We start from the raw sequence: 26929 nt of genomic DNA, 5'->3' as shown, positions 1-26929 counted from the left end.
TACAGAGAAGTCAAGCATTATTGGTTCAGTTGTTTAGAAGATATACACATACTGTATACAATAAACTCTAGTCACTAGTTTAATACTAGTTTAAAACTTATTATGTCAATGGAATAAACAGGAAAATCAATGGTTTGTTATGTGTTAAAGGATTTTAAATGTATTTCACGTCAGGTAGTTCTTTGCCCATTGTGTGCATTTAAAAAAATTATTTAAAATCCTTTAATGTAATCAGTTTATATATATATATATATATATATATATATATATATATATATATATATATATATATATATATATATATATAGTTGAAGTCAGAATTATTAGCCCCCTTTTGATTTTTTTTTTTTTTTTTTAAATATTTCCCAAATGATTTTTAACAGAGCAAGAAAATGTTCACAGTATGTCTGATAATATTTTTTTCTTCTGGAGAAAGCCTTATTTGTTTTATTTTGGCTAGAATAAAAGCAGTTATTTATTTTTTAAAAAACATTTTTGGGACAAAATTATTAGCCCCTTTTAGCTATTTTTATTTTTTTTGATAATCTACAGAACAAACTATCGCTATACAATAACTTGCCTAACTACACTAACCTCCTTAGTTCACCTTATTAACCTAGTTAAGCATTTAAATGTCACTTTAAGCTGTATAGAAGTGTCTTGAAAAATATCAAGTAAAATATTATTTACTGTCATCATGACAAAGATAAAACAAAACAGTTGTTAGAAATAAGTTTTTAAAACTATTATGTTTAGAAATGTGCTAAATATATGGCATAACCATAAAGGCTTATTGAAGTGTTTACGCTGTTTAAACGCAGCTATATGTCAGGATTGGGATAGGCTTTATAATTTAGTAGGACATTTATGCATTCTCTGGTTTTGCATACCTTTGTTCTTAATTGTTCTTAACCCTGGAAATTATTTTTATATATTTTGTAATATTATAATATTTCCTCTCCTGTTTCTCTTACGTTTATATACTTGAGTTGTCAATATAATACTTTACGTCTATGGAAGAGTTAATAAAGATAGAGAATGTGTAACATCATATTTGTCAAAAGACGGTTTATGTGCATGTAACCCCACCGGTCCGAGCAGGGAGCGAGCTGGCGATACCGGCATGGGAGACAAATGCTCAGAGGAGGAGGCTAATGATTGCAGAACAACGTCTGTCGCTGGATCTGAGGAGTGAGGTTTATGCGATCACCAGCTGGCTTCCAATACATAAGAGCAAATATAGATGACCAAAACATCATTTACTCATTTTACTCATACTTTTTTTATTACTTATAATGTCCAAGGCATTGTTATTAATATTAAATGCTACTTTTGTGCCTCTATTAGCTTTCTTTTTCGGGTTAAAAATCCTAAAATATTCCATCTTCACCTGCTGGTGAAAGAGTATCTGGCGATCTTCAATCTGCAATCTATTGCTTTTCCTGCAGTTCCCGGATGTAATGTCGAATTCTAACAGTCGAATTTGAGCCACTGAATTTGTGGAAGCGAATATTTGAACTGAAATAAAATGAACTGAAAATTGCCTTTTGTAAAATTATACATCGTATTTTTAAAGGCTATTGAATATTTTGTAAGTGAAATCTGGAAACTGAATGTGAATTATTGAATTTATAAGTATGAAAACGTGTTTGAAATATATTTAGTTGAAATAGTCACAGCCTAAATAAACAGCTAAGTTAAATTTCAGGACCTAAAAATACAAACCACTATATTCAAGTCATTAAAATGCAAGAACGTGTTTATTCAGTGTATTATTTTTTCAGTTTGTGCTATTCAACAAGCTTTTTAATTCAATACTTTTGGCATTGTTTTTGTTCCGTAATTTTCATGCCTTTTTACACCTCCCTTTGTTTGTGTTATTACTTTTCCCCTCTGTTATTAGATTTATTGCGCTTAACTTATGTATAGATTACTTTGGTTGTTACTGATATCTGGTGAACCTTTAAGGCTCCTACACACCAGGACGCTTTTCGTTTGCATTTATCATCAGCGTTTTAGGAGACGTTTTTCCGTATTCAAACCCAAGCGATTTTGCATTGACAGTTTTGCGCTTGAGTGCCTCCAAGTGCTGTATATTGTAACTTCAGCAGCTCCGTGCACGTGAACGAAAGTGCCAATCTGATTGGTGGAGAAGGTTTTAATGCGGCGTGTCAAAAAAAAAAAAAAAAAAAAAAAAACGAGCTTTTTTTTTATTACGCTTTTGCGCCTGGCATTTTGCGCGTTGGTGTGGATGATCATGTTGACACACTTTATAAAGTCACGAGGTGTTAGACATTGACGGAAAACTCAAGCAAAAACTGCCTCGGTGTACACAGGCCTTTAGAAATGTTTTATACATTTATACATTTTGTTTGATTAAAATGAGATTTTCCAAATTTGCATCTTAACAATTTGCGGTGTTATAAAACTTACCCACATCCATGTGTTGTTCTTTCTTTTTATACATTGACTGTTTACATATTCATAAAGTTAAATATTCTGTGAGCTATGCACATTTTGTCAGCATCTGTTTCTTATATGCTGGCAGAAAAATATATATAGGACCTAAAAGGTTACAGAATTCAGATCAAATATAGACTAATCGAGAGTTTTATGAAGACTTTTCCAGATTTATACTTACAACCAACTCTCAGATTGGTTGTTAAAAGACAGGAAAGAACATCCGAATGGAAAACCTTTCGGACACTTCTTCTGTACGGCTGAACATTTAGTGTGGATAATGAACATTTTACAGCTTCTTGAGAGCGGCGTAAAAGACCCATCACATTTTAGAATTTTAATTCCTGTCATGTTTGACTATTTTACTGCTCTTTACATTCTCTTGTACATTTCCAGAGTGTGACCAGCATGCAGAACCTACCTCTGCTTGAGGGAAAATGGCTGATCCAAGCTTTCCTATCTGCTTGGTAATATCTGACATATCAATTATATATATTTTTAAATGAGGATTTTCAGATGATGTTAATTACAATAGTGCAATGCTTTATTAATGCACTCAAAATTCTGAAATATGGAGAATAATGTTGCAGTGATACACATATTATATTACATTATACACATAATTAAAATAAATTCCAGTGTTCCCCTTTAATGTTATGTACTCACCTAACTGGAAACTTGGCATTTATATATTTCTATTCTATTATTTATATTTATTTATATATCTATTTGATTAATTTTAACAATTTTATTTTTTACTTTATTTAATTTTTTTCTTTTTTTCTTTATATATATATATATATATATATATATATATATATATATATATATATATATATATATATATATATTTTTTTTTATTATTATTCTTATATTTATTTTATTATTCTTATATTTATTTTATTTAATTTCCGTTTCTCCATACATTTATCCATCCATCCATAATTAATAATGATTAATAAAGGGACTAGGCTGAAAAGAAAATGAATGAATGAATGAATGTTTAATATTTTATTTACTTAAGTTTTAATTTTTTTAAATTTTTTTAATGTTTTATCTTATTTTATATTTTATTTTTATATTTATTTTATTTTATTATTTTTCATTTATTTTATTTTGTTTATTTATGATTATTTTTTATTTCATATTTATTTTATTTTAATTCAATTTTATTTATCTATTTTTTTATTTTCTTTCATTTATTGTATTTGGAATTTACCAGTTACATTTTCCAGTCCACGTTGGAAAGATAAAAAATACAGTATATGGTTCTATACGTATTGTGGTTCAGCAGTTAATGTTTCTTGTGTGGAAGAAAACAAAAGCTGTTGAAATGATTGATAAATAACTGTAGAACACCACTCTGACAAGCCTAAAAGGTTACAGAATTCAGATCAAATATAGACTAATCGAGAGTTTTATGAAGACTTTTCCAGATTTATACTTACAACCAACTCTCAGATTGGTTGTTAAAAGACAGGAAAGAACATCCGAATGGAAAACCTTTCGGACACTTCTTCTGTACGGCTGAACATTTAGTGTGGATAATGAACATTTTACAGCTTCTTGAGAGCGGCGTAAAAGACCCATCACATTTTAGAATTTTAATTCCTGTCATGTTTGACTATTTTACTGCTCTTTACATTCTCTTGTACATTTCCAGAGTGTGACCAGCATGCAGAACCTACCTCTGCTTGAGGGAAAATGGCTGATCCAAGCTTTCCTATCTGCTTGGTAATATCTGACATATCAATTATATATATTTTTAAATGAGGATTTTCAGATGATGTTAATTACAATAGTGCAATGCTTTATTAATGCACTCAAAATTCTGAAATATGGAGAATAATGTTGCAGTGATACACATATTATATTACATTATACACATAATTAAAATAAATTCCAGTGTTCCCCTTTAATGTTATGTACTCACCTAACTGGAAACTTGGCATTTATATATTTCTATTCTATTATTTATATTTATTTATATATCTATTTGATTAATTTTAACAATTTTATTTTTTACTTTATTTAATTTTTTTCTTTTTTTCTTTATATATATATATATATATATATATATATATATATATATATATATATATATATATATATATATATATATATATATATATATTTTTTTTTTTATTATTATTCTTATATTTATTTTATTATTCTTATATTTATTTTATTTAATTTCCGTTTCTCCATACATTTATCCATCCATCCATAATTAATAATGATTAATAAAGGGACTAGGCTGAAAAGAAAATGAATGAATGAATGAATGTTTAATATTTTATTTACTTAAGTTTTAATTTTTTTAAATTTTTTTAATGTTTTATCTTATTTTATATTTTATTTTTATATTTATTTTATTTTATTATTTTTCATTTATTTTATTTTGTTTATTTATGATTATTTTTTATTTCATATTTATTTTATTTTAATTCAATTTTATTTATCTATTTTTTTATTTTCTTTCATTTATTGTATTTGGAATTTACCAGTTACATTTTCCAGTCCACGTTGGAAAGATAAAAAATACAGTATATGGTTCTATACGTATTGTGGTTCAGCAGTTAATGTTTCTTGTGTGGAAGAAAACAAAAGCTGTTGAAATGATTGATAAATAACTGTAGAACACCACTCTGACAAGCCTAAAAGGTTACAGAATTCAGATCAAATATAGACTAATCGAGAGTTTTATGAAGACTTTTCCAGATTTATACTTACAACCAACTCTCAGATTGGTTGTTAAAAGACAGGAAAGAACATCCGAATGGAAAACCTTTCGGACACTTCTTCTGTACGGCTGAACATTTAGTGTGGATAATGAACATTTTACAGCTTCTTGAGAGCGGCGTAAAAGACCCATCACATTTTAGAATTTTAATGCCTGTCATGTTTGACTATTTTACTGCTCTTTACATTCTCTTGTACATTTCCAGAGTGTGACCAGCATGCAGAACCTAGCTCTGCTTGAGGGAAAATGGCTGATCCAAGCTTTCCTATGTGCTTGGTAATATCTGACATATCGATTAAATATATTTTTAAATGAGGATTTTCAGATGATGTTAATTACAATAGTGCAATTCATGCTTTATTAATGCACTCAAAATTCTGAAATATGGAGAATAATGTTGCAGTGATACACATATTATATTACATTATACACATAATTAAAATAAATTCCAGTGTTCCCCTTTATTGTTATGTACTCACCTAACTGGAAACTTGGCATTTATATATTTCTATTATTTATATTTATTTATATATCTATTTTATTAATTTTAACAATTTTATTTTTTACTTTATTTAATTTTTTTCTTTTTTTCTTTATATATATATATATATATATATATATATATATATAATTTTTTTTTTTTTTTTTTTAATTATTATTCTTATATTTATTTTATTATTCTTATATTTATTTTATTTAATTTCCGTTTCTCCATACATTTATCCATCCATCCATAATTAATAATGATTAATAAAGGGACTAGGCTGAAAAGAAAATGAATGAATGAATGAATGTTTAATATTTTATTTACTTAAGTTTTAATTTTTTTAATGTTTTATCTTATTTTATATTTTATTTTTATATTTATTTTATTTTATTATTTTTCATTTATTTTATTTTGTTTATTTATGATTATTTTTTATTTCATATTTATTTTATTTTAATTCAATTTTATTTATCTATTTTTTTATTTTCTTTCATTTATTGTATTTGGAATTTACCAGTTACATTTTCCAGTCCACGTTGGAAAGATAAAAAATACAGTATATGGTTCTATACGTATTGTGGTTCAGCAGTTAATGTTTCTTGTGTGGAAGAAAACAAAAGCTGTTGAAATGATTGATAAATAACTGTAAAACACCACTCTGACAAGCCTAACAGTCTTTTGACAGAATAGCCAATAATCAAGCAAGCCCTGACTGCTTTACCTTTTCTTTTTTTTTTTTAATCTTTGTGCATTTACAGGTTACAAGTGACAAAGTTGATTTATGAAGTGCCACGCTCTTTAATCTGGAGCAGTTCCCCCGCAGAGCTTCAGACAGGAACAACAAAATATGAACTCTTTTACAGAATAATTTCATGCTGTGTTATGCAACGAAATGAGAAAAGACACACAAATTGCTCCCAGTAATTTCTCATTCTCAAAAAGCCATATCTATCTATCTATCCATTATTATCCAATCGTATAATTGCATTTTCTATCTGACTCCTTTATGTTGTGGTCAGGGGCATAAGCTCTGTTTACTTCAAGAGAGATCTTCTTTCGGTGTTCAGCAGTTTTATTGATTTGTCATTATCTTGTATGGTCACGGATTCAAATCTTTAAAAGTCTCTGCGGATGATCTCTCCCGCTGTGTTTATGTCAGACGTCATGGGTTTAGTCATTTAGCAGCAGTTTAGCAACACATCCGTGACTTGTTTGTTCCCAGAAGATGAAGCCTGAAGGTAAAGAGTTCAGCAAATGCCACGTCGCCTCACTCTGACCTTTCAGTCTCGTGTTTTCTGACTGCAGGCTCAGTCATGCTGACTGTACGGTTCAGCACACATATCTCTTAATGATTTCATGCTAATTGTGCATTAATTCATTATGTGCTTCTCTCACCATCCTGGTGACACAAAGCCTTTGAGGCCAATTCGTCAAGATTTTCCAAGCCACTTTATTTAGTTGATCTGTTTTATTTCTGTTATTTCGAAGATTTGCCCATGTTTAGCAAGGATAATTCTTTAAACAGTTGATTTTAACAACCATCAAACTGCATTTTATGCTTTCAACAAAATGCCTTATAATATATATATATATATATATATATATATATATATATATATATATATATATATATATATATATATATATATATATATTTAAGGCATATTGAAAGCATAAAATGCAGTTTGTTGCTTGTTAAAATCAACTTTTTAAAGGTTTAATTCAGAAGTGGCCAGTTGCTTTTAATTTAATCACCCTTGGGTGTTTTTTTTCAGTTGAAAATTAAATAAATGTTTTAGCTTAAACTGTTGTTCTTGGTGATTTTTGTCATGCAAACGGTGTATACAAACATAATCATCACTAATCATCACAATCCATCTATTCAATAAACCATCCATCCATCCGTCCATCTATCCATCCATCCATCCATATGTTCATTTGTTCGTTCATCAATTCTTCATTTCATCCATTCATTCATCCATCTATCTATCCATTCATCCATTTATCCATCCATCTGTCTTTTTGTCTATCCATTCATCTATCCATCTGTTAGTCTGTCCATTAATCCATTTGTTTGTTTATCCATCCATCCATTTGTTTGTTTGTTTGTTTGTCCATCCATCCATTTGTTTGTTCATTCATCATTCATCCATCTGTTTGTTTGTTTGTCCATCCTTTTGTCTCTGTCTATCCATCCATTTGACCATCCGCCCATCCATCCATCCATCCATCCATCCATCCATCCTTCCATCCATCCATCCATCCATCCATCCATCCATCCATCCATCCATCCATTCATTTGTTCATCCATCCATCCATCCATCCATCCATCCATTCGTTTGTTCATCCATCCATCCATCAATTCATTTATCCATCTATCAATTTGTTTGTTTGTTTGTCCATCCATATATGCATATGTTATTTGTTATCGTCAGTCTGTTTGTTTGTTTGTCCAACTGTCTCCCTGACTGTCCACCATCCATCCTTCTATCAATTCATCCATTTGACTATCTGCCAATCCAGCCATCTTGTTTGTCCATCTATCTATGCATCTGTTTATTTTTCATCCATCCATCCATCTGTTCGTTCGTTCGTCCGTCCGTCCGTCCGTCCGTCCGTCCGTCTGTCCGTCCGTCCGTCCGTCCGTCTGTATGTCCACCCAACTATCCATCCATTTGGCTATTTGCCCTTACATCCGTCCATCCGTCCATCCGTCCGTCCATCCATCCATCCATCCATCCATCCATCCATACATTTGTTTGTTTGTCCATCTATCCTTTCATCCGTGTGTCTGTTTGTTTGTTTGTCCATCCATCTATGCATCTTTTTATTTGTTTTCCATTCATCTGTTTGTTCGTTTGTCCGTCCATCCATCTGTCTGGCTGTTTGTCCATCCACTCACCCACCCACCCATCCTTCCATCCATTTGACTATCTGGCCATCTATCCATCCATTTGACTATTCGCCCTTACATCCACCATCCATCCATCCATCCATCCATCCATCCATCCATCCATCCATCCATCCATCCATCCATCCATCCATCCATCCATCCATCCATCTATCCATCCAACTGTCTGCCCATCCATCCATCCATCCATCCATACATACATACATACATACATACATACATACATACATTCACCCACCCACCCACTTTTTTGCATTTCTGTACTTTTGCAACAGTAAACATCATTATGTAAAAGATAGTTCATCCAAAAAATAAAAAATATAGTAAATAATTGTAAATTTGCTTATGTGCAACAGAAGAACAGATTGTACTATATTTAAGTTTGAATAGTATTTATATGTTGTCTTTTGTGTTTTCTTAATATAATCAGTGGTGTATTGGCAGTTGCTGTGTAGTATCAGCTGAGCAAACAGTTTTCAGCTATATTATTTCTGTTTGAGCAGTCTCCTACAGAGAGAAGAGATTCATGTGAAAAGCACTCCTCAAACACTGAGCTTTACAATTGGTTTCTGTTTAATACGCTCCCAACATACAAACAACACAACATGCTAGAATGTTATTGCTGCAAATAAGTGCTTCACTGTGATATAGACTTACAAAATCGTCTAAAAGGGGAAAAATCATGCCAAAAGCACATATTTTTGTGTGTCTATTTTACTGCAAATGAGCGGATTCTTTTTAGAAGTTGAAGAAGTTTCTTTTTCATTTAAAAAAAAAAAAAAATCTGACAATTAAAAGGAGGAAGAGTACAAAACTTCTAGATGCACAGTATGTTTCTGAATGGTTAGTGGAGACGTTTATATCATACTCTATATCAGGGGTCACCAATCTCATTCCTGGATGTCTGGTGCCCTGCAGGGTTTAGCTCCAACTTGCCTCAACACACCTGCCTGGGTGTTTCAAGTATACCTAGTAAGACTTGATTAGCTTGTTCAGGTATGTTTGATTAGGGTTGGAGCAAAAATCTGCAGGACTCCAGACCTCCAGGAACAAGTTTGGTGATCCCAGCACTATATCATACCTGTCAACATTGGGATGTGAAAATTAGGGATGCGCCCAACCTGACATTGACATCTTTAGATGTTATTATTTTTAATAATTATGTGTATGTCTGTTTAAACACGCACCCAAAACCCAGACTTTCGCTCTACTTCAAATCGCGTGTACAGGATCCGTTTGGGAAACACCATCTATTTATCACTATAGAGTAGGGTTGTCGCGATACCATTAATTCATGTTGCCATATTATACCAGCTTAAGTATCATGATACCAAGTAGTATTACGATACTACAATTCATAACGCAAATCCATGAAATAAAGAAAATATTCAGAAATACTATAGTATCTGTTATGATAGGCCTACTTGAATTGAATTAATGATTCCCTTTTTATTGAAAAAAAGTATTTGCACATCACTTTACCTAAAATGTATTTGTTCTTTTTGTTTATTTTGTTGATAACTGATCAACAAAAAATACATTAAAATAGAGATACACATTATACCAAATTAAATTTGTTACGAAAAGAGCATTTTCCAACCAAACTAGGCTTTATGAAGTGGTCAAAAATTCAGTTTCAATGTTTACTGTTGCTGTCGCCTTACAGCAAGAAGGTCACTGGTTCGAGCCTTGGGTCAGTTGCCGTTTCTGTGTGGAGTTTGCATGTTCTCCCTGCGTTCACATGGGTTTCCTTCAGGTGCTCCGGTTTCCCCCACAGTCCAAAGACATGTGGTACAGGTGAATTGGGTAAGCTAAATTGTCCTTAGTTTATAAGTGCGTTTGAGAGAATGTGGAGAATGTGGGAGTGGATGTTTCCCAGAGATGGGTTATGGCTGGAAGGGCATCCGCTGCGTAAAAACGTGCTGGATAAGTTGGCGGTTCATTCCACTGTGGCGACCCCGGATTAATAAAGGGACTAAGCCAACAAGAGAATGAATGAATGAATGAGTTGCTCCTTTGGGACCCCCTCGAAAAAAAGATTATACATCTCAAGGGGATATCCCATTCAATAAATAAATTCTAATTCTTTTTAAGAGATTGTTGCAGTTGTCGTAGCTACTAAATCATATTGACAGAAGCAGAAATGAACTGATTTAGATTTGATCTGAAGTGTCAGAAATTGTGCAATTGGCTATCATAAAATGCATAAATTTTACACAGTTAGCAACCTTAAAAGGCTCCACAGACTATTAAAATCAACGGGTGAGCATTTTATTGACTTTTCCACATGCAACATTATGTATTGTAGATGGACTGTTAACGACGATACTGCCGTTAACAAACTACACTGGCATCGGCAGTATTTTGAAACGATAGTATCGCGATACTACCATAGTATTGGTAAACCGCGCAACCCTTCTATAGAGTATGTCTAACAGTCACACAATCAGTTACACACTGCTACATAAACGCTACATGATCCCACTGTTTTTATATTTATTTCATATTGTTTTCATGCCTAAATAAAAACAAAAGCACAGAACAGAATTACATTTAAGAGCAAGGGGCATCCCCTGGTGGTTTGGTGGTATGGGTTGCATATAGAAAGGATCAGCTGTTTAATGTGTATTACCACCCTTCATTAAAAGATTGAAAATAGGGGAGAAATATGAAAAAATATCTTTATGGGATAATAGCGGGATAGGACTGTAAAATACGGGAGAATCCCAGGAACAAAGGGCAAGAAATCTCTATATACATTTAAATTGTTTCAACTCCATTATGCATACATGTTGCACTATTAAAACATTCAGCACAGCCCATTGCCTTCAAACATGAAATTCAACCAGAATGTTCTTAGTGGCTTAGATGTTGGGATTGTATGGATGATCTTACGTTTGTCTGTTCATCCGAACATCAAAACTGAATTTTACTGCTATAGTGAGTGAACGGTGTAGATTAAAAGGATAGGTCACTCAAAAATGTAAATTTACAGTTGATTTACTCTCTGTATATTTGATTTTTGGACAAACTATCTCTTTAAGGGCTGATAATATATACTAAAATCATCAGGAGGCAATCTAAAGGACACATTTTTTCATATCCCTGCAGAAAGACTTACCAAAACAAAGTTAATGAGTTGTAGTTTTCACATTTTCTGGGTTGCTTGATGTATTCAAGGGCCCGATTTGAGCACATAAAATGTCAGATCATCATGATGCGTCCCATTTTGAACTCTGAATTACAGAAATAAACTGCTATTGATGAGGCAAAGGCCTCCTGATCATGCAAATGTGATCCTTTCCAATCATTATTCTGGAAATTGTACAGTTTTTGGTGTAAATGAACTCCCAGATAGCCTTTGTTTTACAGCCACACTGTGCTGGTCGGCTCTTTCATCAATCTCTTATCACCCTGTCCGGGATCTTTTGAAAGTTAAGACCGTTTGGGGGACAGTACTCATCCTTCCCACCCTCATAAAAGGTGAAATATGAGAACATTAAAACATTGCTGTTAATCTGTCTGTTGGAAGCAGCGCCATTAATCTTAATTAATTCACTACATTATATTTCTCACTTAATTACACATGCTACAAAGGAAAATTGGCCAGAAAACGTGCCTCTCGATCCATCATGGCTGCCAGCAGGTTGTGCTATCTCTAGTAATTACCAAAGGTTCTCACACCAGGGACATGAGAACGTCTTGAAAACTGAGGATCCTATTATCAAGCTGACGACTGTAGACTTAAGTTCTGCTCAGTTTCTCTCTGTAAAATCTAAAAAAAAAATATCCTGCCAAGCTTGGTATTACTATTATGTAATTTTTCATATGTTACCCTGGACCACAAAACTCATGTTGCACAGATGGTTTAAACTATTGATTTTTATTTTTATGACAAATATTATAACTAATATAAATATAATAATTAAGTGAACATCATGTTCCATACAGCTATTTTGTTCATTTCATACTGTAAACATATCAAAACTTAATGATTAGTAATATGCACTGCTAAGCACTTCTGATAGCTTCAAAGGTGATTTTCTCTATAATGATTGTTTTTTATTTCATTTTTTTTGGAATATTCCAGATGTTCAAATAGTTGTATCTTAGCCAAATATTGCCCCAAAACGAATTTTATTATCTCCAATATACAGTTAAAGTCAGAAATATTAACTCCCCTGAATTATTAGCCCCCTGTGTATTTTGTTGAAGATTTTCTCAACACATTTCTAAACATAATAGTTTTAATAACTCATTTCTAATAAATGATAATTTTTTTTATCTTTGCCATGATGACAGTAAATAATATTTGACTAGATATTTTTCAAGACACTTCTATACAGCTTAAAGTGACATTTAAATGCTTACCTAGGTTAATTAGGTTAACTAGGCAGGTTAGAGTAATTAGGCAAGTTATTGGATAATAGCTTAAAGGGGCGAATAATTTTGACTACTTTTATTCTAGCCGAATTAACACAAATAAGACTTCCTCCAAAAGAAAAAAATATTATCAGACATACTGTGAAATTTTCTTGCTCTGTTAAACATTATTTGGGAAATATTTTAAAAAGAAAAACTTTTTAAAAAGAAAAAAACAACTGTTTTGAAATTTCTACCTTGAAACTTGCGCATGCAGGCTGATAGGTCACCTAATCTGCCCCTGCGTCATTAACTACATGGTGCATGAGATTGGTTTCTGCCACCTAGGCAACCAATGAGCTTGCTCCTCATCAGTTTAAATGCTCAGAGTTACTTGCTCTTTCATAGTATTCAAAGCAGCAGCAGCGTAGCAGATTTCTACCGCCAAGATCAAGAACATGAAGATTGCCACATACAGTTGAAGTCAGAAATATTAGCCCCCTTTAGAATTTTTTCTTATTTTAAATATTTCCCAAATGATGTTTAGCAGAGCAAGGAAATTTTCACAGTATCTCTGATACTATTTTTTCTTTGTTAAGTCTGATTAAGTCTTATAAAAGCAGTTTTTATTTTTTTTAAATCCATTTTAAGGTCAAATTTATTAGCCCCTTCAAGCTATATATTTTTTCCGATACTGTACACAACAAACCATCGTTCTACAATAGCCTCTTTCACACATACAGACCTTTCCGGAAAATTACCGGCAATTTTCCGGAAAGGTTGTATGTGTGAACAGGCCCTTTTTGAAAATACCGGTAAATTCGTTCTGGCTATTTTCCGGAAAGAGAAGTTGTAACATTACCGGTAATTTGCCGGAATGCTGCGCTGTGTGAATGCAGAAGGAAGATTGCCGTAATAAGCGCGTCCACGTCTGGAACGGGCTGACGTGAGACTCCTGCTTTAGCCAATCAGAACAGTCAGACGCATTCACGTGCGCGCGGTTTATGAGAATAAAAGCCTTTGAATATTTTTTCCAGACACCTTTAGCTGCTATATGTTAGTCAGATAATGTTTCTATGTTCCTTCTTAATGCTGTGTAAATAATTATCGATAAAATGTTTATGATAATCCGTTGTTTGTTTACCTTCAAGCTTTGCGTGTGCCTGTGAGCGCCCATAGCGCCAGCACACACGCATATCATGAACATCTCGACATGCGAAAGTGTTTCTCTATATGTTTTCATTAGAGTTGTACTCAATACTGATCCATCCAAAGAGTTTGTAATGTAGTCAAATGTTTACAAACACAAGCGCAGCCGTTTAGAGGTCATTTCTGGTTAATGATGTCAGAATTTACCGGCATTTTGCGATGGATGTGTGAATGCTCTTTTCCGGAAAAATTCCGTAACGTCCTCGCCTGTGTGAACAGCGTTTTTTTGAATATACCGGTAAAGTAGTTCCGGAAATTTTCCGGATATTTACCGGTATCACTGTGTGAAAGGGGCTAATAACTTGCCTAATTACCCTAACCTGCCTAGTTACCCTAATTATCCTAGTTAAGCCTTTAAATGTCACTTTAAGCTGTATAGAAGTGTCTTGAAAAATATCTAGTAAAATATTATTTACTGTCATCATGGCAAAGATCAAATGAATCAGTTATTAGAGATGAGTTATTAAAACTATTATGTTTAGAAATGTGTTGAAAAAAAAATCTTCTCACCGTTAAACAGAAATTGGGGAAAAAAATAAACAAGGGGGCTAATAATTCTGACTTCAACTGTACATATTCATTAACATGCTAAATCCAGAGAGTGTTCATGACAGAAATATAGTTTTGTAGTCCAGTGTCAGATAATATTATTATTACTTTCATATTTGTAATAATAATAAAAAAAATAATTGTAAACTTATTTCACTTTGATAATAAGCATAATTTAGCTTTTAAATGTACTTATTTTATTTTCTTGTATTTAAAAGAGCTCCACACTTTTTATATTACTCTTAATCCCAATTATATTTTTATAGCATGGCTTAAAAATTCAACTAAGTGTATGTTGTATTGATTTAAATGTACAATTACTCATTTGTATTGGAATCCAATATCTATACTCAAGTAAAAGTACAAGTAACAATCTTAAAAGTTAGTAAAAGATCAAGAAATATGGATCATATGTATTATCATTTGACAATAACAGAGGAACACCGCCTAATGTAGCGAAGTAAGAGTAATGATTTTTCTCTAATAATTTATTTAAGTAAAAGTACACGTTTTAAATGTACTCAAAGTACACGATACCCTACAATTTTACTCAAGTAAATGTAACGAAGTAAATGTCTGCTGTAAATATATTTGCATTTGTATTATATTATATAATATTTTTGTATTTTATTTAATGTATTTGGTATTATTCTTTTAATACAAATCAATATTTTATCAAATCAATGCTACAGTATATTATATTGATATTGGTGAATTGGGTAAGCTAAAGTGGTCGTAGTGTATGTTTGTGATTAGTTATGGATGTTTCTCAGTGTTGGGTTGTGGCTGGAAGGGCATCGGCTGCATAAAGCATATGCTAGATAAGTTGGCGGTTCATTCCGCTGTGGTGACCCCTGGTTAATAAAGGGACTAGGCCAAAAGGAAAATGAATGAATAAGAACAAATCATTTCACATTTCTGAGTTTAAGAATGAGCTCACTTCCTTAAAACTTTTTTTATTTACTCCCATTTCTTTTTTTCTGAAGTTGACTAAACTTCTGTTAATTTTTGATAATGCGCTGCATTCCACACTGAACGCACCTGTGAGTTCAGCTGTCGCTCTGTGAATGTAATGAATGCACAGCTCTGCCTCGCATTTCAAATTGAGTAAATAATCCACTTGGAACTGAGCCCTTGTATTGTTAAAAAATGCATCTCGCTCGCATCCTACACAAGTAGAAAGTAGCCAAAGGAGTTGCGCTAACTGTCAGTCATAAGATATAAGTGCGGATTATATTTAGAAAGAAGTGGAGTGGCAGTGCTTTAGTGCCTCATGTTGAAAGAAAAAAAAGGAGAGAAGCATATAGCACACGCTTTCCGTTTTGGCTTTATTATTCCCATGTGAATGTTGTGAAAATAGAGCGCCATCACAGCTCCACCAGTCATTTCAGCTTCACCGACACATCAATCTCTCTTATTACTAATTAGCCGTCAATTTTAGCCAGCACTTGATTTTTAGTGAAAGGACAATGTCAGAGTAAACCTCCATGACTCTCTACTTCACTGTCCACTATGAAAAATAAATCAATTAATTCATTGGCCTTGATTAACCTCCCGTTGTTTGATTGATATTCTCATCAATGGTGCTATAATGACGTCCTTGCAGTGGCAGTTGATGAACTCAATATTTCAGTTCTCCAGTGTGTGCAAGCCTTCAGTTAATTGAATGTTTCTATATATAAATGCTTGGTAATAGAGAAACATAAAATACATTTTAAAGTTATTCTACATAATATATATACAAGTTGAAGTCAGAATTATTAGCCTGTTATTAGAAATATTTCCCAAATGATGTTTAACAGAGCAAGGGAATTTTCACAGTCTGATAATACCTTTTCTTCTTATTTGTTTTAATTCGGCTCGAATAAAAGAAGTTTTGAATTTTTTAAAAAACATTTTAGGTACAATATTATTAGCCCCTTTAATCTATATTTGTTTTTCGATAGTCTACAGCAGTGGTCCCCAACCTTTTTATCACCGCGGACCGGTCAACGGTTGTCAATTTTACAACAGACTGGTGTGGGCCGGGTAGGAGGGAGGGATTCTTCACGTGAACACAGCTGCTGCGCTCGTGCATCCAGGTTATTCATGAACAACTCAGTGCGCATGTGCTAGTTGCACTATCGCGGTCTGATTATGTTTCAATCAAGGTTTATATGCATCAAATACATAACATCTGTGCCAAACATTTCAACTGACGAACATATTAACAATAATACAACCGTATAGCCAAATTAAATGTATGCATTGGCATGTTACAGCCCTAATGAGTATGATTATGTGAAACGCCATATAGATACATATTGCAATGATTTCGAGTACTTACTTAGCGATGCACGCACACATATATATGCACAATCCTTAAATACTCTGCTGATTTGGACTCTATAATACCTGTTTTATAACTTTAAACTGTCAACAACCACCACTGAGCTATATTCTAGCGACCTTTTTTCGCGCTCCGTGTTGGATTTTGGCATAGTCCATTTAACGTGAAATGGTGGGGGTGAGTGGAAGAAACCAAGTCGCGGGAGAAATATTTTCTACAGAAATTTTTTTTATGATTTCTTATGTGGCCCTGTACCAACTGTTCCAGAGACCGGTACCGGTCCGCGGGCGGGTGGTTGGGGACCACTAGTCTACAGCAGTGGTCCCCAACCACCGAGCCGCGGAGCGGTACCGGTCTGTGGAACAGTTGGCCCACGGCCACCGGTCCGTTGTAAAATTGACAACAGTTGACCGGTCTGCGGTGATAAAAAGGTTGGGGACCACTGTTCTACTGTTTAACATGACAGCGGGGAAGGCAGCATGTTGTCTGCGACGCCATTTGGGTTGCTATGTTGAAGGTTGCTGCACTGAAAACATTTTATTTTGTACTTATTCTCTTTTAACTTTTTAGATATTAGTCTGAATCTTGACATCAGATTGATGTTAATTTTGACTACTTCAAAGGTGGTTATAGTATTTAATAACAGTAATGTTTGAACCCTCATATTCCAGATGTTCAAATAGTTTCATTATAGTATCTAATCCAAATACCGATGTATAATAAAACTTCACATAATACAATCAATCAATCAATCAATCAATCAAAAACTTGCGGGCTTGTCTAAAAGTAACTTTAAGTCAGGATTTGCCTGGGGAATTAATTATTTCAGTCTTAAGTGTATGGCTGTAGTGCTGTGGGCCAGGTCATTCCAATATTGGGTTTCTGTTTAATAAGCGTGCACTGGCCTTATTTACTTTCTTACTTAGCTCTTAATCAAAAACATTTATATTCAACTATGCTTTGTACTTAACAAAATGACTTGAAAAATAAAACAAATAATCTTAACCTGAATTGAAAGCTACATTTTTAATTGGATGAAGTACTGCTTTACTTTTCAGCAATTCTACGAAGATATGTCTGAGATTTAAAAATTTGAGGATTCAAAAGAAGAATATAAATAGAGGTTTGTTAATATTCCGAATCTAAAAATATATATTTATACTGTAAGTCTTTATATTTCACTCAATCAAGTGGATTTTGTGCAATTATTTAATTATAATTGTTGTTGTTGTTGTTGTTTTTTCTTAATGGTTTTTTTTTTAAGTTTTTCTTTAAAAAACAAAAAAGGTAGACAAAAGGTATGCATTTGGTTACTAACAACTGTTTATCTTTTCAGTTTAACAACTAAATGTGATTCACAGCAACAATTTGAAAGGATTGAGTACTTCTTGTGTGCAGATGCAGAGCATTTTTTTCTTAATATTTAATGTCTTCCTTTGCTTATGAAGCAATAAAGAGTGCCAGCAGATTTTAACAAGGTCGACAGATTTTACTAACCTTCCAAGTTCTGTGTAAAATCAAAGTAATTATGCTTGCATATTTCTCTGCAAATTGGCTCCAAATCTAAAAAAAAGTCTTTGTCCAAAGTCTTTGTCCAAAACTTTGATTAAACATTAAATATTAGCCAGTGACAAAAATAATGTTTATTTCTTCAGAAACAAATTAAAATAAAGAAGTGTTTTATTAAACACTTTTTTATGATGCATTTGGAGGAGCATTTTCTTTTTTGCCAAGTGCATCAGCATGCCAACACAAAGGAATCCACTACCATGGCTGAAAATAATGCAATTCTATATTGTATGTATACCACTGCACATATGCTATAAATGTGTCTTTTGTTGTTGTTTTATGATTGAGATCTGTTTGATCTAATTTTAAGTTGTCATTAAATTTATCAACACAGGCTCATTTTGAAAACATACCCCGTATAGATTTCTGAAGATTGTGAATTATGCAGCCAGAGCTACATATGGCTGCAGTTACAACGATTTAGAACCATTTAGCAGTAGTTAAAATGGAAGCTATAGGGCGTCTTCTGTTTCTTTTCTGTTATCGCTTACCTCCATACCTCCATTCCGCTGTTAAAACACATGGGCTTAGGAAAATGGGTGGGCAGGTCAATTGGTGCTTACGAAAACACTATCAGTTGGGTTTAGGAAAGATAGTGGGTGGGAGTATTCGTCAGTTGTTCAGTAGCCTCTGGTGCATTTACATGAGAACAGCAGGTGCGAATGGCACTCCCGAGAGAAATTAGAGATCTGAAAAGGTTTACACAGCGGCCTCTGGTGGATTATTCTAAAAAAATGTACATGCCAGTTAATTTTCATTTCTTCAGTATCTTCAGCAGACATTTAACTGCCTCTAAGAAACCTTGCTAGTACATGTCAACTTACACTGAACCTAACCCCAACCTAACAGTCTACTTATAATCTATTGAGAATTAGTTGGAATGTATGCAATGTAACTTAAATTCAACAAAATGCATTAAAGGGAGCATCAAAAGTAATACCTACATTTTCAATGTTAGATTAACAATGTTAAATTAGTAATATAAAAAAAAAATACACATATAAAGACTAAATGTGCACACTCTGAAACATATAGAAACTGCCCTTCTACTTTTATTAATAAAATAGATTTGATAATGGATCTAAACACTTTATTCACAATCACAGTTCACTGTTTTAAAGACACTAACTAGCTGCAATTGTTAAAAGAAGCAGTCATATTTCAAGTGGGCCGAATTTTAGATCTATAGCCAGCTATAATAATAAAAAAATATAAATAAAGAATTCTTAAAATGTTTTACTTTTGTAGAAATATTACAGACATGAACCATGCCCTAACAACAGTTTGTCTGTCTGCACCAAAAACAACGCTACACACCGAAAGATTTAAATACTATAGCCATTCATTTCAATATCAGTCACTGCACTCACAACAAAACGGTAAGGGTTATAATCTGATAAATACATATTTAACCTATTGAACATTATTAAAGGTAGGCCGAGTGACTGATGTTGTTGGTTACTGAGTTACTGACTTTCATTTTAGACTGTTTGCTAGTTTTTTTTTTTTATATATATTTAAGATCTGAGGTGAGCTATCTATTGCTGCTTTCAGTATATGGCAATAAATGTCGCATAAAATGGTGTTCAAACTCACATTGGCTACTTTTAACACTGAATAAAGCACATATTCTGTTCCTGAGGAGATAAGTGTCACAGCAGTTTATTGTGTTGATGCTGTGGAAATAGAAATGGTTTCTAAAATAGAATGTTTGTGCATCGCTTTTACAGATCAGAATCTTTTTTTAACATGTGGTGCTGCATTATGTGTAGTTAAGACACAGCATCGTTATCGTAATTTCTCAATATAATCCAGGTAATCCATGGCCAGCTGTGGATTAAATGATTTTCCTCCATATTGTTCATTCAAATAATTGAATTCATCCCTTCAAAAAATTCTGTACCTGTTTGTCAGGTAAGAATATGTCATGTCAATTACAGTATTAAATAATTCTGTCAATTAAGAATTCATAACATCAGTAGCTCTAAGAGTGAGAGATGTGTTTCTGACAGTGCGTGTGAGTGTGTTCTGTTGATTAGCGTCAGAGGTTCACGCAGCACTGTGTGTGGGTTTTTTTTTTTTTTGGTTTCAGAACACATGTGAATCTTCTGCCAGTTTTTCCTTACACATCCAAGCCACAACAAAGAAAACTTCAGCTCTAAGTTGTAAAACAAGAAAGACCTTTTTGTTTGACATGACCCAAAGATCACGCTTGGAGAGGGATTGTAAAAAGTTCTTGCACCCATTAACTACAGAACACAGCAAAAGTTTTCAGTTTTTTCTCATAACATAAGTGACTTCTGTGAAATTGAGACCCTTTCACCAAAGCGTTTTCTGCCCTTGCTTCATGATCTCTTCTCCAGGGTTACAGAGTTAAGGCCTCGGTATACTTCAAATAAAGTTCTTTTTCATTCTTCATTTAAGGGCAAAAAGAAGTTTAAAAAGGTTGAGTGATGATATACTATTTTTTTATGGCGTTTGACAGTCTCAATACCCCCTATGCTGCAGTAGGTGGGGTTGTAAATGTCACGATGCTTGCATGTACCCCTAAAAACAACAATTGTGGCTAAGAGAGAGGAACAGTTTTATAAACGTCAATTAAACAGATTTTTCCTATTGAAAGTGCAGTCCATTCCATATTTTTCTGTTTTTTTGCAGATAGACACTGAATGGTACTGCCGGTAAAGACATGGAGCAATGAGATGGGCATCTCGTGCAGTGTGTGACCCCCTTCGAGTCTTTAAAATCTCTCTGCAAGCGATCGTACAGGTACGGATATATCTGCACCAGCTTTGCTGCTCCACTCGCGGTGTATTCAAACACACTCCCCCAAATGTTTGCATTGGTAAGCTGTTTTAAACTGCAATGTAATTTGAGTTCATTTGTGTTTTTTTTTTTTTTTTTTTTTTTTTAAGTATATCAGAGCCTTTGATTTTGTTGCACCGTATCAGTTTGTGTGAGTGTGTGTGAAAGATTGTGTGTACAGTTTTGTCTGGGATTTTGGATTTACGTACAGTTGGGAAATTCTAAAGGGCTAATCACACACGATGCATTTTTTCCATCCCAATGTGCTACTGTACAATGCAAAAAGTGATTTGTTGGCTCCCCTATCACCACATTTACTCACTATTTACTCACTTTCAAATGGTTATAAACCTACACAAGTTTCTTTATTTCTGTTGAACACACACAAAAAAAAAAAATTTTGAAGAAAGCTGAAAGCCTTTAAATCATCGAGTTTCATAGGAGAATAAACAAATACTATGCATGTCAATGTGTACATGTTTCCAACATCTTCATTTGTGTTCAACAGAAGAAAGAATCTCATGAAGGTTTTTAAACGATTAAACGGTGAGTAAATGATGACTGAATTTTCATTTTAGGGTAATCTACCCTTTTAAAACAAGTCAACGTGTTGCTTTTAATGCGATTAGTATTGAGTAAATGAACAATGTGAATAATTAAAAACATGAAGTTAAGACAACTTCCAACTTTCCAGTTCCAAGTTACAAAGTTTTTACTTACTTTTCTTTAAAGTAAAGTCTTATCAATTTTGAGGCAGCAGGTTTACTCACTTTTTAAAGCAAAATAGTTAACTGATTTTTACAGTCTACTTTTCCGTTGTTTTTATATAAACCATGCTTGACCATGTGTTTTTGAGTTGCCTCACAAACAGACATTAGCACCCATCAATGCGGGTAGATTTCAGCCGCTCCCACCAGCCACTTTGACAGGTTGAAAATAATTTTTAAATTGTAGTTTTTTTAAAATCAGTGTTTGACAGGAAGGATGGTCCAATATGCATGCAAATGCGATCTTAGAATCGAGAAGCAGCACAACTGACCAAAAAAATTGTGTCTACGCAAAAATTGTGTTTTGAGCTCTGAAAAGTCGTGTGAAATAAAAACTAATTGTAGTGAAACACTATGAGACCACAATCCATTTCATCATGCACATTAAGCAAGCACATACACAACACACACACACACACACACACACACACACACACACACACACACACACACACACATAAAAAGTGAAATGAATGAGGAGGCATGTGGACATAACACAAACTCTAAATCTAGTAATTTTAGTATGTCAAATTCAAATGTATGCATATAAAATATATGTATAAACAACAAAACTGTGGCTAGTGAAAATGGGTAGTGGCTAGTAATGTAAAAAACCACTAGCCACAGTGGCTGGTGATCAAAAAAGTTAATGTCAAGCACTGCTCACACATAAATGCCGCATTTTGAAGATGTTGTGTCAAGTTGTCAATAATTTAAACTTGTTCATGCAGCACTGCTCATCAATGTCAGTTCCAAAGCAGTGGACCAATCAGAAGAAGTCTATTATATAGAACTATAGAACCCTAAAGTTCTATTTACAGTAGCAAGTTGGCATGACAACTGTTTTGTGTGATGTTAACATGCTGGGGGAAACCCGAATACTGCATATCGTGTTTTTAGATGCAAAGATGTGCAACATAACAGGGCAAAGCTATTTAAATATCTGCTATTATGAAAAATCATAATTGTGGATTCCCAATAGATGTGGTTCCTGCTCCAAATTTATGTTAATATTGTCCATAATAGACTCTTATGGCAAATCTAAATTTTTCTGAAAATTCCTAATTGGCATCGCTGACCGTCCCTCTGCTTGAATAGGTAATGAAATAAAGTATGCCAGCGTAAGCAACACGCTCGTGTGGGCCCCATTAGGAGTCTTCAATGACAGCCGTAATATCACCTCTGATTAGCCACCTCTACCTTCAGCTTCATCCTCCTCTATCAGCGAACACATTATTTTCACATTGTCAGAATCACCATGCATATCAAATCGAGCCTAAAGTTTTAAACGCCCATCTAAATTGTACAACCACACAAGGGGTTGATCTCTGCTTTTCTAGTATTTACAGTAAGTGAACAATATTTGCGCTGCTGCACTTTTAGACATTTTACAGGGTTTTTACAGTTAGTTACTGGCAAGACTGTTGACAAGAACAAAAGAGCAATGACTAATGGTCTTATTTATTCAACTGTCTTGTGTTGAATACAAAAGGAGGCATTTTGAAAAATGCTGAAAACCTGTAACCATTGACTATAGTATTTGTATGATATGGAAGTCCATGATTATAGGTTTCCACTTTTCTTAAAATAAATATTTTTTTTGTGTTCAACAGAGAAAAGAAACTCATAAAAGATTTGAAACCACTTGAAAGAGAGTAAACAGAAAGTCGTTTTTGAGAGCTCAACTGTTTTTTTAATGTAATAAACTAATTCAATTGAGATGTTAAAATGTCTAATTTAACTCCAAACCAGAAAAAAACATTATATTAGCCAAATTTAGCTATACTTTACATGTTCTACTCATTTACAAACTTGTCTGTGAAATGAAACACTACCTCAGCTTACTGTAGTACAGTTTGTGTTATCAAAAATGTCCTCTGAAAATGCGCCACAGTTCAGAATTTTCAAGTCCTATGGTGCAGAGCAGTCAAATCGCTGATAGATGGCGCCAAAGTTGTTGCGAAAAATGCAGTGCTACAGTAATTAGAAAACTTTAAATACAGTACAGTAAATTTAGAAAATACAGTAATTTGCAAAAACAAAATTTACAGTAAATCAGTTTGTGTTGTTTTACACTACCTACTGAAGGGAAACTTGAAATGATTAGCCTAAAAATTATAGCTGCTAATGCTAATGCTGGCTTTATAGCAGTATGCGTGGAATGAGTCCAGTAGCTTCTTTCCGATTGGCTAATATGTGCTTTACATCAGTGGTGCCCAACCTTTTTTATCACTGCAGATCAGTCAACACTTGACATCACGTGACTCATGGTGCACTTGCGGCATTCGTTCAACTACTGTAGGTGCAAGCCACGCACCTTCATTGAAAATAACAAACTTGCGCAAACTCTAGAAAAGACGCAATATGCGAACGGGCCCTAAAACGCTGGCATCATTTGCGATATCCAGAACATCTTCTTGCACAGAGATGGTGGATTTACCTGATTTGTTGACAAATGGGGTGCAGATCTTTTCCTTGGCAGTCTGCGGACTCTTCACTGGGGCTTTTCGCCTTCGCAAAGAAACTTTCCAAAGATGTTTGTTTCTTACTCATTTTGCTGCTTGTGGGTTAATTTTTGCACTCAAGTGATCGAGATGACTGTAAACGAGAGAATACAGTCTTTTTTCAAAACAAAAGCTTGTTCAGACTCAGATAATAAATAAAAAAGGAAATAATTTGGTGTATGGCCCAGTACCAATTGATCCACGAACCGGTATTGGTCCGCAGCCTAGTGGTTGTGCACTACTGCTTTACATGATTGTTGTTCCTGAAAGGGATACAGTTGCAGCTTAATTTAGCAAGAATTATTTATGTTATTTATTAAAATACCTATTAATTGTATTTTATTAACACCGTCCTCCACCCTAAACCCTACCCTCACAGTAATGTAAAAAAATAATAACTATTGTGGTACAGTGTCACAAAACTGATGCTACAGTATATTGACGTGACTATCTTTAGTTGTATCCCATCTAGACTTTACCTCACGTAACCAAGCTAGCATTACAGGTTTTCCAAACACAATCTAACGGCAATTCATAACATTTTTGATTTAGTGGCTAATTTGTACGAATCTCATTTGTATTATTTGGAGTGATTTGCTTATCCGCCAATAATGGTTGGGTTTATGGGGTTGGGTGCCACACCTTATTTTTAAAATTGCACATTTTCGTACGACTCAACTTGAATTTGACTATGAATTTGTATGAACTAGCCACCTAGAAAATGTTAAAATAATTATGTTTCCAGGGGTACTATAGACATTTTCATCTCCCTCACAGAATATTCCCATAGCACAAAGAAAAATTTAGTTATTTACTATAAATATTTTTTGCTGTACTATGGTAGGTGAAATACAGTAAATTACTGTGCAAGTTACAGAAATATGTAACAGTATAGAGAAAGGCCTGTATGCACATAACTCCTATATCCTCAGCGACCGCCTCCTCTTCTGCCTCTCTAATAACCTTAATCAGACCAATAATGTAATGGTTTGATGAACCGAGGCAGTCAGCTCAATTAGATTTTGCTGAGGTGGCTGCTTTAAAACGGAGGTGAGGGTCTGCGACGCTGCGTCGCGATCGCCTGTCATCAATCAAGGCGGGGGAAATATTTGGAGATCCTTCCTAAGCTCTGACAGTTCAATGCAGCCAAGGCCAAGGTGACTCCTCTGTTTTAATTGCTTTCCACTTTTATGACTTCATGTCTCTTGTCTCTCAATGTTCACTTTTTTTTGGTGACACATTGTGCTCTGCCGGGTTGTTTAGTCCTGAAGGATGTCTGAATGATTGACAGGTTGACGTTGAGCAAGTGAATTACTTTTGTAGAGAGTATATAAAAGTTCTTTCTTTGGACAATAAAGTCACTGACCTCTTACGTTTATGGAGGTTTTGGAGATTATGGAGAAATGTTTGTTTTTTAAAATTTAATCAAAGAAACGTTTGACTGGTTTATTTTAACGTTTTAAATAACCATCTTAAATAATGACAACACAGGCTTATTGTGAAAATGTACCCCCCGTATAAATTTCGGAAGTGCATGGATTATGTAGCCAGAGCTACGTATGGCTGCATTTAATCTTTAAAATTAATGCTACAGGGCAGTATGACGCCGTCAGTGGCTTCTTCTTCTTTTCGCCCTACCAGCTGACCACTTACCACATGTCAGCTTTTCCGCTGTTACCAGTTTGTCCAGTAGCTCACTATGTATGTCGGCGGACTTGAAACACAGTTAAGAGTTGACTGCGACTATTAGTGTTAGAGTTAGACTATTGGAGTTAGAGTCCTGCAAAGAACAGTTAGAGAAAGCCGGTAAGACAAAAACAAAAAGCAAAAAACTAAAAAAAAAAAAACAAGTAAATAACAGGGTGAGAATGCGGTAAAATCTGAAAACATGGTAAAAATCAGGCGGCCGCGCGGGCTTTTTCCTGGATTGCTTTTGAAAACGTTGCTTTTGTTTGGGAGGGGGGTGATTGGGTCAGTGTGTGCTTTTAAAAACACGATCGGTTGGGTTTAAAGAAAGGGGTGGGTGTAATGGTTGGTCGAACGGTCGGTCAGTCAGACAACATCGGCCTCTCGTGGATTTACATGAGAACAGCAGAAACAAATGGCACTCACAAGAGAAAATTGAGATGTAAAAAAACGCACACAGTGGCTTCTGGTGGATTAATAAAAACAAAAAAAGCGTACCTCCTGGGACTTATTTTACGATCTTCAGAAATGTTTATGGGGTACGTATC

At 33.8% G+C, this 26929-nt stretch overlaps 1 long non-coding RNA gene across 2 annotated transcripts in view; it reads left to right on the top strand.

Annotated features, from left to right (window-relative positions):
* Positions 1–26508, top strand: part of LOC141386142 (uncharacterized) — a 278344-nt gene extending 251836 nt beyond the window's left edge. For both annotated transcript variants that reach the window (XR_012407444.1, XR_012407443.1), the window contains exon 4: positions 21278–26508. This is a non-coding gene — a long non-coding RNA (uncharacterized lncRNA). The remainder of the gene's footprint in view (positions 1–21277) is intronic.
* Positions 26509–26929: the final 421 nt, after the last annotated feature.

The sequence above is a fragment of the Danio rerio genome, chromosome 1 (genome assembly GCF_049306965.1).
Source record: "Danio rerio strain Tuebingen ecotype United States chromosome 1, GRCz12tu, whole genome shotgun sequence".
Taxonomy (NCBI): Eukaryota; Metazoa; Chordata; class Actinopteri; order Cypriniformes; family Danionidae; genus Danio; species Danio rerio.
This window is presented reverse-complemented; position numbering and strand designations above follow the sequence as displayed.